Here is a 12,832-nt window from a genome sequence, read left to right on the forward strand (position 1 = left end):
GAGAGTTCTAATAGGTTATAGGACATAGAACTCCCACTTGTACAAGTAAAAAGGACAGATTCAAAAGTTGGAGATATGGGTGTTCCCATTGTGGCTCAGCTGTAATGAACCCAATTATATTCATGAGGATGTAGGCAAGATCAACCCCTGGCTCCTCTCAGTAGGTTTAGGACCTGGGGTTGCTGTAAGCTGTGGTGTAGATGGCAGACATTGCTCAGATCTGGCACTGCTGTAGCTGTGGTATAGGCTGGCAGCTGTAGCTCCGATTTGATCCTATATGCCGCGGGTATGCTCCTAAAAAGAAAAAAAAAAGTGGAGATATGGCTTTTTTTTAAATTAGAGTGTCATGTCAATTTCTGCTGTACAGATAGTGACCCAGTCATAAACACAAACTTATATACACACTTATATAAAAAGAATGTGTATACACACACACACACACACACTTTTTTTTCTCTACTATATTCCATCATGTTCTACCCCAAGAGATTGGCTATAGTTTCCTGTGCTGTATGGTAGGACCTCATTGCTTAACCATTCGAAATGTAATAGTTTTCACCTACCATCCCCACTTCTCTTGACAGGTTGAGTTGTAACATTGCAAAGGAGTATGCCCTCAGGGATGGAAGTAATGGGTGGTCATTTTTGCATTTTAGCAGAGGTCCAAAGTTTGATTTTGATGGATTTGAGAAGAACAGTTCCAACCTGAAGCTAAGCAGAAGACATCAATTCCAGGCAGAAAGGGAGTTTGTTCTTTCACAGACCAAGAGCTAAAATAATATTCATAGCTTTGAACTGGAACCTAGAAGGTAAAATAAAAAAGAAAAGAAAGAAATTGTTACAAATGATTTACTTAGAAAAAGAAAACTGGTTAGAGAGCTTTGCTTCTTAATTTCTGAACTGTACGTCTTTTACTGTTTTTTTTTGTTCCTTGGCTTCACTAGCTTTCATGACTTTAGCACAGCACTGAATAGAAGTGCAAAGAGCAGTTAATCTTGTATTATTCTTGATCTTAGAGGAAAGCATTTAGTCTTTTATCATTAAGTATAATATTAGCTATAAGTATTTCATAGATGCACTGTATTAAGTTAGAAGTTCCCATCTATTGCTACTTTGCCAATAATATTTTCGTTCTGACTATCATATTATCCAACAATCCCTTTCCTGGTCATTTATCTGACAAAACTTTCATTCAAAAAGATACATGCACCCCTATGTTCATTTCAACACTATTCACAGTAGCCAAGACATGGAAACAACCTAAATGTCCATCAACAGATGAGTGGATTAAGAAAATATGGTACGTATATACAATGGAATACCACTCAGCCATAAAAAAGAACAAAATAATGCTAACAATATGGATGCAACTAGAGATTCTCATGCTAAGTGAAGTAAGTCAGGAAGAGAAAGACAACATATGATATCACTTATATGTAGAATGTAAAATATGGCACAAATGAACCTACCTACAGAACAGAAACAAACTCATGGACATAGAGAACAGACTTGTGGTTGCCAAGGGGAGGGGGAGGGAATGGGATGGACTGGGAGTTTGGGGTTAGTAGATGCAAACTCTTACATTTAGAATGGATAAGCAATGAGGTCCTGCTGTATAGCACAGGGAACTATATCCAGGAACTTGTGATAGAATGTGCTAGAAGATAATATGAGAAAAAGAATGTATATATATGTGTAACTGGATCACTTTGCTGTACAACAGAGATTGACTGAACATTGTAAATCAACTATAATAAATTTAAAATATAAAATAAAAAATAAAATTTTTTAAAGTTTTTTTTTTTTTTATCCTAAATGGGTATTGAATTGTTTGTTTGTTTGTTTTTGGCTGTGCTCACAACATTTGAAAGTTCCTGGGCCAGGGCTCAAACCTGCACCATAGCGGTGACCTAAGTGGATCAGTGACAATGCTGGATCCTTAACTCACTGTGCCCAAAGAGAATTCTGGGAATTGAATATTGTACATTTTTTTTTCTATATTAATTGAGACAATCTTATGGGTTTTTTTCTTTAATTTGTTAATGTGGTGAATGTTACTAATCAACTCATCCAAGCTTGCCTTATGGAATAAACCACTCTCTGTTACAATGTATTATGAGGTTTCCACAGGTTACTGAGGTTCTGTTTATTTCACTTCAGTCATTTAGTTTGTGCTTTAGTTTGAGTAGTTTCCATTGCTATGTGTTCAAGCTCACTGCTGTTTTCTTCTAAGTGTCTAATCTGCTATTAATCCCATTCTGTTAAATTACTATTTTATTTATTTATTTACTTATTTATTTGTCTTTTTAGAACTGTACCCATGGCATATGGAAGTTTCCAGGCTAGGGGTTGAATTGGAGCTGTAGCTGCTGGCCTATACCACAGCCACAGCAATTCAGGATCTGAGCTGTGTCTGCAGCCTATACCACAGTTCATGGCAACGCTGGATCCTTAATCCACTGAGCGAGGCCAGGGATCGAAGACGTGTCTTCATGGATGCTAGTTGGGTTCTTTACCATTGAGCCATGACAGGAGCTCCTAAATTACTATTTTAGCTATTATGTTTTTAAGTCCTTATCTGTTAATTCCTTCATCCTTGGTTATTTCTGAGTGTTTCTTTTTACTGATTTTTCTCCTGAATGCGGATCCTGTTTCCTTGTTGTTTTCTCCTCACTGCCACATCTAGAAATTTTTAATTTTCTTCTAGACATTGCCAGTGTTACATCAGTGAGTATATGTATTGTGTCTGTCTTCTTCTAAAGAGTGTTGGATTTTGTTCTGGCTAGCAGTTTAGTGGAGGCTGACCAGTCCTAAGATCTGTAGTCAGCAAACTAGAGACATTAGAGAGCCAAAAGTGTAGTTCTGTTGAAAATATTGGCAGGCTGGAGACCTAGGAAGAGCCAGAAGTCAGAAAGCAGAAAAAAAGAGATGTCCCAGCTAGAAGGCAGTCAGGGAAGAGGAACTTTGCTCTATTCAGGCTTTCAACTGCTTGGATGGGACCCAGCCAGTTAAGGAGGGCAATCTGCTTTATTCATTTAGTGACCAATTCACATGTTAATCTCATCCAGAAATACTCCCACAGACACATTCAGAATAATTTTTAACCAAATATCTAGGAAGCCCATGGCCCAGTCAAATAGTCATCTAAAATTAACCATCATGCCATCTATGACCTACAAAATTTAAAAAGTCTTACTGTGCTCTGTTTATTTTCTTCATTGTACATACTACGAGTTATTTCTTTGTTTATTCATGTGTTTATTTTTATTTATTTATTTATTTTTATTTTTATTTTTTGTCTTTCCAGGCCACACCCACGGCATATGGAGGTTCCCAGGCTAGGGGTCTAATCGGAGCTACAGCTGCCAGCCTACACCAGAGCCACAGCAATGCCAGATCCGAGCCATGTCTGCAAGCTGCACCACAGCTCACGGCAACACCAGATCCTTAACCCACTGAGCAAGGGAAGGGATGGAACCCACAAGCTCATGGTTCCTAGTTGGATTCGTTTCTGCTGCACCGTGACAGGAACTCCCGTTCATGTGTTTATTAATGTTTGTGTTTGTTTAATGTATGGCTGTGAGCTCTGTGAGGACAGAGCTCCTGACTGCTTTGTTTATCACTGCACATTTAGTGCCTAACACAGCACTTAACCTACCTCTAAGATTAAAATTCTAGTGTTTATATCACATTTAAAATAGACAATCATATTTAATATACAAGTAGCACGCAATTATGCTATGTGGCCCCGTAAACTATATCAGAATATTAACACTTAGTTGGTATTTTGATAATTTCTTTGCCAATAAGTGAATTTATGAAGTCAAGAATTTTTTAAAAAATTTGATTATCTCTTTGAGATTCCATAGCAGCAGTAAATTTTAAAAGCCTTAAATCAGTACTCAAGTGAAATTTTGTCTAACATATCCTTGCCATTATTCTCATTTTCTAAGAGGAAAAGAAAGACTTTTATGTAGACTAGTCAAATATAGCTGAAGAAAATAGTATATGGTTAGAATTTTGGATGCCCAAGGGGAGGGCATCTCAGCAAATCAATGACCTCAATATTCTTTTGAGACTATCAGCGTATGACATGGTCCCATCTCTACCAACACATTGGTACTACCTGAGGAGGTCTAACCTGTGGTCTGCCCCATGCACTCAAGACTGTGGGATTGACACCACCAGAGCTCTTGATTGCTGACTGCACATCTCCATCATATGGACACACTGTGGCCAACAGAGCCAACTAGAGTTTGAAGGACTGATTTGTTCAGTGTCAGAAGTTTTCAAAGGAACCAAATCTGGAAGTTTGGCTTCTCTCCTGGCCTAACGTTTAGCAGACCTTAGCAAAAACATGCATGTGGGGTGTGTGTGTGTGTGTGTTGCACATGTATGTGAAATTTCTTGAACAAGTAATTTTTTGACTTAAAAAATTAAAGAGAAAACCATGGTTTGGTGACCTTGATGTTTTTGTTTGTTTGTTTCAAAGGCATTTATGGACTTTGACTCATGTCAACCTTGGTGACTATGACCTGCTCACAGGCATAGGCCATTTTTACAAAAATGTTTTGGATCTTTCAAACTTGATATTGATAACTGAAACTGAGCAGAGAGACATTAGCATCTGGTTTTGATGAATGTGGTCTGCTTGTACTTTAAAGGAAAAGCATTCAGGAAAAGACTGGAAATTCTTGCTCAGAAAAATCAAAGCCCAATACAGTTTTCAATACCTGATATTGTATGTTACAAGTGACCTTGGCGACTTTATTTCACCAGCTCCACATATTTTTTAGATTACAATATTATGGCACTATGCTTTATTTTAAGGCATTTTAGATTTTTGTTCTAGGATTTTTTTAGGGGGGAGGGTATACTTGTTTTCTTTTCTGCAATATATACAAAAATAACCTCTTGCTTAGAGAAAAATCTGATACTCTCATTTTTATAAGATGAATTGGTTCTCTGTGTCACAGGAAAGTATCTGCTACCAAAATCAAAATGATTTCTACCTTTTCTTATTAAACTGACAGAAAGACATCATATCCCAGCACAACATAGCAAAGGATTGACCAAGTTGTAATATCCTCTAGTAAACGATAATTGTCTAAGTATGGTAAAAATGTCTTTTTATTATTATACATCCAAAGTATATCTAACCCAGGGTGTTGCAAATTACATATCCTAAAACCAAATCAGAAAAATTAATGAGTGAATGCTTCTTGAAATGCCTAATTTTAGAAATTTAATTACAAATATATTGCATAAGCAATTGAATGAAATAATTATTTTCATTTCTGAGGGCTTAATTCCAAAGACCTTCAAGTCCTTGGTTTTATTTCCCTCTGTGTTATCCTGCCTAAAGATCTATACTGTCAGAAAAGAAAGGGAGGATTGGGAATAAAAGGTAATGTTTAATCTTATATGTATTTTTCCTTCTGAAACAGTCTGGTGAAGGGCCCGTCGTGAGAAAGTAATTAAGGCCAGTGGCTACAATGAGGTTTGGGGATTATCAATAGACATCATTTATCAGGGTTGTCCCTGTTCTACATCAAAAGAGATAATCAAGAGAGCATTTACCAGAGTCTGTGTGCATTGGCTGTGCTAAAAAAAATGACTAAAATGAGGAAAAGTAAAATCATTTGTGCATGCAAAATATCTACCTACTTTATGGATTGAAGTATTTATCTTTCTATTTTTCTAATGAAAGGCATGGGATAATGTGAATCTGTGTAAAATATTATGGTTCCAAGGTTGAGTGTGGTAATAAAATGACCTTTTCTCTGTATTTCCAACTAATTGGCTTTTAAGATGCTTTTGATGTGGCTGAAAAGGTCAAAGATCAATGAGTGCCTTGTTAGTCTAAGTCGTTAATTTTATCAGAAAAAAAAAAAAAAAACAACCACAAGCTATTGAAAAAATAGAATTTTGAAAGAATACACAGACTATTTGCCTTTGGCAGACTCCACAATTTTTCTTTGGCTCCTCCAAGCATGGGATGGTCTAATCAGGAGATTATCAAGTAGACTCAAGAAGTATAACAAAGTTTTGTGCTGTAGTAAATATTTATAAAACAAAACTCTGGAAAGTTCCATGATACATTTTCTGTTACTAATTTAGGAACCTAAGGTATTTATGAAATCATATGGTATCAAATTGCCTGAAGAAGCATGGGTCACACTGTCATTAGATAATTGTTATATATTTTGAGAAACTAATCAAATCTGTGCTAAGAGAAAGAACATGAATAGAGAGTAACATGGCAAAACATTGAAATAAAATGTGATCTACTTTGTAACTTTAAAAATATTTAATCTTAAATATAACAATGTTGATCCATGGAGGAAACAAGAAAGATGATCTGACCTCTTTGGATATTATGCTTAAATTTTTTAAAAGTGAAGGACACCATTTCTGTTATTGCTGAGAACTAACTTGTATGTAAACAACTGATTAAATTCACTGAAATATGTACTCATTATGCTTAATGGACAGAGATAGTCACTGTTCTGCCTGCATATTAGTTTGTGCTTAAATTAAGCAATAATCAGAGCTTCAGGCCAAGTAGGGGGAGACTAATGACTGATTAGAAATAGTTTTTGGCCTAAAGCAAGGCAATGGGTCATTAACCCTTAATGATGGTTTATCCAAAAGAAATGCTCTAGGCCAAGGTCCTTAGTTCTCTTAAATAACACAGAGACTGAAAGGTATGTTTGACTGCAGGTGATGTTTTAATGGTTGCAGCTAACCAAGTAGCATTCACCTGGCCACATGGAGCTTGAAGTGCTAGGTTATTGCACAAAAAGAACTGGCAAAAGTGCCATATAGTGTCACTCTAACGGCAATATCCCCGTTAGGTAAAATTTGATTCCCTTTTCTATTCATTGATTCCACTTATTTCTGTATGTATCATTTGTTTATTAATTTACTTAATGATTATTTTTGAGTTCCTACTCAATGATTAGGATGCCACTGGATGCTAAGAAAAATGATGTTCTCAGCTATTTAAAATTGTGTAGGTGAGGAAAGATATGTAAAAAGACAATTTTTATACACTGTTAAGATAAAGGATTTACAGGCAGCTTTCTGAGTAAATGGGAGGAGGCGTTAGGTGACGATAGGGAGGGTTTAAAGTCTAAAACTAAACTAAACTAATATGATCATTAGAAGGTAACCATGGTTTCCATGGCAAGGTGGAGGATATTCCAGTTAGGGAAAAAAAGCTGAGAGAGAGAGAGAGAAAGCTCAAAGAAGACAGAAAATAAATAGTTGAACCTACTAGATTATGAGTACCACTCGGCAGACTGTTTTAATTCTTTAAATTTGCTCGTCGGGACAGATTGTATCTTATGCCAAGGTGTTTAATACTTGTAGTAGGTGTGAACTTCAGATAGATCTAATGATTCTTTAGTACTTAATCTAAAATATATTTGGAGAAAATCTTAGTGGATGAAAGACTTAAGCATTGTGTCAATCTACCCATCCCCCAAACTCATTTCCTCTGGCCTTTGGTTGGGAAATCTTGCCTTTTTTTAGCTTGCAGACAGACCAGATAATCTTTTGCTTAATATATGCAATAGTCATTAATTTGTCACAAGCTGTGGGCATTTCATTTTAGTTTATATCAGGAAATCTAATTTAGGCTTAGCAGTTCATTAAGACAATTCTTTTCAAACTGATTATTTGGCTTTTCTTCTCACAATGGAAATTGCCTTTTATTTATTTTATAACTATTTTCTTTATGAGATAATGGAAAAAATTAGGAAAGCAAAGGGTAGACCAATAGGGAAAATATCCCTCAGAGAGACTAGATCAAATTTCCAGAGGCCTAGGACCACTGAAGCTCCCACCTCCAGGAAAATATTAGCTTCAAGGCAAATACTGCTTGTCACCAGCTGGCAGTTGTTCAGAGAGAAAAGTGAACGAATTTGTAAAGAGCTGAGGTCCATTTGCCACACTTCTTAAAATTTTTGGCTAGTGTATGTATACATTGAAGATCACCATAAGACTTCATCTGACAAAAGATTCTCAAAGAAAGAAACATTACAAAATACACATTCTAGATGGATGTGTTACCAGGAGAATAGACCAACAACAACTTGCTTCAATTCTGCCTCTGCCATTTCTTCCTTCATTAAAGATTTTTTTAAGCATGAGAAACTACACATGACAATGTTAAATTAGATACAAAGGCCACAAAAGTGTATTTAATATGATATCAATTACCCTATCATTCCTATATTCACAGAAAAACTAACAGTGGGTCTACAGATGATTTGATGTTGCCTTAAAAATACTTCTCTGTGTATGAAAATATGTTACATTTATAGCCTAAAAAGTAATTATTTTTGCATTAATGCACTTCTCTCCTTAGCTATTTTCACATAAAATCCTTGCTACAGTGCTTATTTCTTATCTTCCTCTTTGAGGTAAAATTGATTCATAGTCCCATAATGAATACTAAAGTCTGTTCAAATTCCAGGAAAATTCTGGTGGTCTTCATAGGTTTTTATTGGGAAAAAAATATTCTCTTGCTAAAAACAACTACCCTGGATTTCTGCCATTCTCCTGTAACACATTCATCTAGAATGTGTATTTTGTAATATTTCTTTCTTTCTTTGAGAATCTCGTCAGATGAAGTCTTATGGTGCTCTTCAGTGTATACATACACTAGCCAAAACGTACAGTCATACAATCAAAGAGGCAGACTTTTCTCTCCTGACCTCTCTCCTCCCTCCACTCCAGCCCCAGCTCCTACTGAGGCTCTCAGGAACATTGTTTGAAAGCCCCCATTACTGAATATGCCATGAGTTTGTTGAAGATAGAAATTTTAACCTGCATCATGCCAATCCAGAGTTTTTGAAAATTTCAAAATTTAAATATACTCAGGTATCTTGTTTTTTGTTTGCTTTTTCTGATTTCTTTTTTTTTTTCTTTTTTTTTTTCTTTTTTTTTTTTTAGGGCCTCACCCGAGGCATATGGAGGTTCTCAGGCTAGGGGTCCAATCGGAGCTGTAGCCACCGGCCTACACCACAGCCACAGCAACGCCAGATCCAAGCCACATCTGTGATCTACACCACTGCTCACGCAACACAGGATCCTCAACCCACTGAGCAAGGCCAGGGATCGAACCCGGGTCCTCATGTATGCTAGTCAGGTTCCACCGAAACATGACGGGAACTCTTCTTTCTCTGATTTATTGTAAACAATTTTGGGAAACAGGTCTCCTGCAATTGGACAGGTTTGCAACAGACAATTACAGATTTTATCCACTACTGCTCGAGATTGAAAGGATAGCTTTTCAGGAGCTTCCATTGTGGCTCTAGACATGGTGTTCATGAAGCTGTGGCCTCACTCAGTGGCTCAAGGATCCGGCATGGCCATGAGCTGTGGTGTAGGTCGCAGATGCAGCTTGGATCTGGTGTTGCTGTGGCTGTTGTATAGGCTGGCTGGCAGCTACAGCTCTAATTCGACCCCTAGCCTGGGAATTTCCATATGCCGCAGGTGCAGCCGTAAAAAATAAAACAAAAATTAAAAAAAAATTAAAGAATATCTTTTCAAATACCCTCAGAAAAATTATGTGAGTCTACAAGTCTTGTATGTACTTCTGGATGAAAGCCAGGAATGGGAAAGCTTTAGTTCAGCCAAGTTTCCCTCTTGACAGCATTTGCCTTTGCCACTATCTCTCTGCCTTGCAGAATCAGCTGTGAGAAGGTAATAGTGAGTCACTTCTGAATGACAGTATGCAACCCCGTACTCTTCAGTATCCAACAGAAGAAAATTTGACTTAAGTTAATTTCACTCATGGGCACACTGGGTGAAGCCCTCTGTAAGCATCTGAGTGCATTTTCAGCAAGAAGCCTACCAGAATTCCAGATCTCCTTGGGGTAAGAAGTGATCCTTATGAACCTCTGTAATTCTGGTACAAGCAACTAAAAATGGTCTTTGAATCCGCAAGTGGATTAATGTGCACAAAGAGGACAATGCATTCATCTATTGATATAAATAAAATAGCACCTGCTTTTTTTTTTACCAACGTCAAGGAAACCATATAGCTAATCTTGGTTTGGAAATGCCGGTCTCCAAAACTTGAGGTGGAAGGTTATACTTGCCTACCCCTAAAATAAATACCTATTTATTGTAATAAATACCTATCTATTAGAAATGATCATGACCTCTAAGGCTCCCTGGCTCTCTGTTAAAATAACTCAAACTTAATGAATTACAAGTTATAGAACACAAAGCATAAGGAAACTTTTGCACAATACTGTGTTTCCTAGAAAAGTAACATTGTTAGACTAGGTTAGACTTATATGGCATCTTCAGGAATCCAGAAGGGAGGAAAACCAAAGGGCTTTCATTGAAGTAAAAAATAAATTGAACTGGTATCTTAAAATAAAATATTTGGAAATCTGCATCCTAACTAGATTATGACTCGCAGGTAACATGCTGTGTTATGTTGGTTATATGTTCCTGTTGCTAGACAGTAATGCTGCATAAGTTGCCTGGCATCTTTTGCTGTAAAGAGTTGCTTGATAGAAAAGTAATTACTGCAAATATTTTTTAAAAGGATATTCTTAGCAATTCAGGAAAATCTAACCGATTAACCCTTCAATTTGTCCGTACGTAGGAATGAGCTCTCCTTCAGACAAGCGTGGTGTCATTGGTTTTATTCATTGCTATGTTAAGCTAGACCAAGTGGAGCCATGAAGGAGTTAATGCTTAAGCAAAAGTGCCTTTATTCCCAGGGAGGAAATAACCAATGGGGGAAAATCTAGCTGCCTGAGTAATGGGAAAAATACCCAGGGCCACAAAATCTTGAAGATCAGACATTGTAGCATCTGTTAACTAATGCTGGATGACAGGGAACTTCTGTGGAAGTGTACGTTGAGAATATAAATAGTGGAATGCTGTAATTCATTACAATTACATTGCCTAGAATAAAAATGAAAGGAATTCTTCTTGACTGAAAGCCTGGGACGTTCCTATATCCATTTTAGTAAGAAGAAAATCTGACTGTTTCGAGATCTACCCATAAACCAAAAAAAAAAAAAAAAAAAAAGGCGCTGATACCAGACTGGTTGTATAGGCTCTAAAATATAACACACACATCTGCCTTCTAGGTTAACAGAAGCAAGCCAGCAGCTCCAAAAGAGCAAAACAGTCCAGTTTGCTGATGTGTAAATGGTGGCAAAACTTTAACACTGAATCATGGCCTCCCACCCCAGCAGACTGTCACTCAAGACAATACAGATATCTTTACAATGTCCTTCTGTCAGAGATTACAATGTGGAGAACCTTAGTGTGTTAGGGTAGTCACTGGCCAGATCTGATTTTAAAAGGTAGTCATTATAAGAAATTAAAGAAAGAAAGCCCTTTCAGTAGGCTGTAATGACTTTGTGTTCTTATTCTGCAGGCACTGGGAGGTCAAAGGCATACCTTTCCCTATAGCCATATATGGCGTGAGGGCCATTAGACCCTTTTTTTTTTTTTTTAAGATGAATGTTCTGGTCTGAGCATGCTCCTAGAATCCAGTGACGTTCTTACTCAGGGTGGTCTGTAAATATTCTAAATCTTTGCTTACTATATAAAATTACAAGAAAGTGTTATCTTGCATCACTCACAAGCACTAGATTCCTTTAGCTGTGCAAACCCTACTAAGAAATTCTTTTTAAGAAAAATAAAAATGGCTCTTTTTCCTCCCCTGCTTTTAGCTAGGAAGTGCCTTTTGGCTCCATATATTCAGGCTTTTAAAACAGGCATAAAATGTTATGCTTGTGTGTCAAGTATGTTACTCAGCTTTTGCTTTAAAAAAACATGGAAAGATCAGTTTTCTCCAGGCAGTTTTGTCTGTCTCTCTCTGTCTGTTTCTTCCCCTTTCTTTCTGGCTTCATGCTGTGTTTGCCTTACTTTGAAAGGGAGATTTCTCTCACTTTACCTACTTTCTGATCTTTCATCTAAACCACCCTGAGTGCATGAGCAGAATCCCAGATGAAGATGGCAAAGATGAAAAGACAGTTAAAATATATCCCAGTTATCCAGGAAAAGAAGACAGCAGAGTTGGGGGAGAAATGGATCCATTTTCAAGTAAATGTACTAAAGAGCAAAAACAAATTTTGTCAGAGCTTTACTACTGCTATGTTGGTCTTTTGTTTTTGTTTTGGCTTTTTTCTTGCTGGTGGTATAATGAATTGTATTACTTTTAATTTGGTGATGAGATACAGACCACAGTGTTGAATTAATACTGGCACACGTCCCAGCTGGATGACACTGTTAATGTCATGTGGCCGTCTATTCGAATTCCCTCTCAAATGAGTCTTATCTGGTGGCCAAATGCTGAGAACTAGACCAATAGCTGTACCCTCTTTCAGCTTCTAAGGAATTAAAATGATTTTCCTGCTTATGGCTCTGATTTGGGGGAAGGCAGAGTTGTGCGCTTTGCTTCAACAGATGCAATGTTTTGCCAAATCAGACGTCTTTCCTCATGGGATGAGATTATTGTAATGGGCGTTGCAAAGTAGTTCTCTTGCAATCTTCTAAAACAGATTATGTTCTTAAAAAACTTGATTCTTGACTTTGCATGTTTTAGCACTGCATTCCATTAAACCTGTGTTTGAAGTTACTAGGATTTGCTAAAATATTTGATAATGCTTAAGCAGATAAGAGATTCTATGCTTTAGTACAGAGTGGAAGGATTTGTTCCAGCTTGGATAGAGGGTATTAATTGGCCACCTACAGTGAGCAGTGTTTCATATTTTGCCCCTACCCCTAGGGCCTCACTCCTTTCTTGCTGCTTTTCAGGCAGAAGAGCACGTAAGTATTCTCTGAACAA

The sequence above is a fragment of the Sus scrofa genome, chromosome 8, assembly GCF_000003025.6.
Source record: "Sus scrofa isolate TJ Tabasco breed Duroc chromosome 8, Sscrofa11.1, whole genome shotgun sequence".
Classification (NCBI taxonomy): Eukaryota; Metazoa; Chordata; class Mammalia; order Artiodactyla; family Suidae; genus Sus; species Sus scrofa.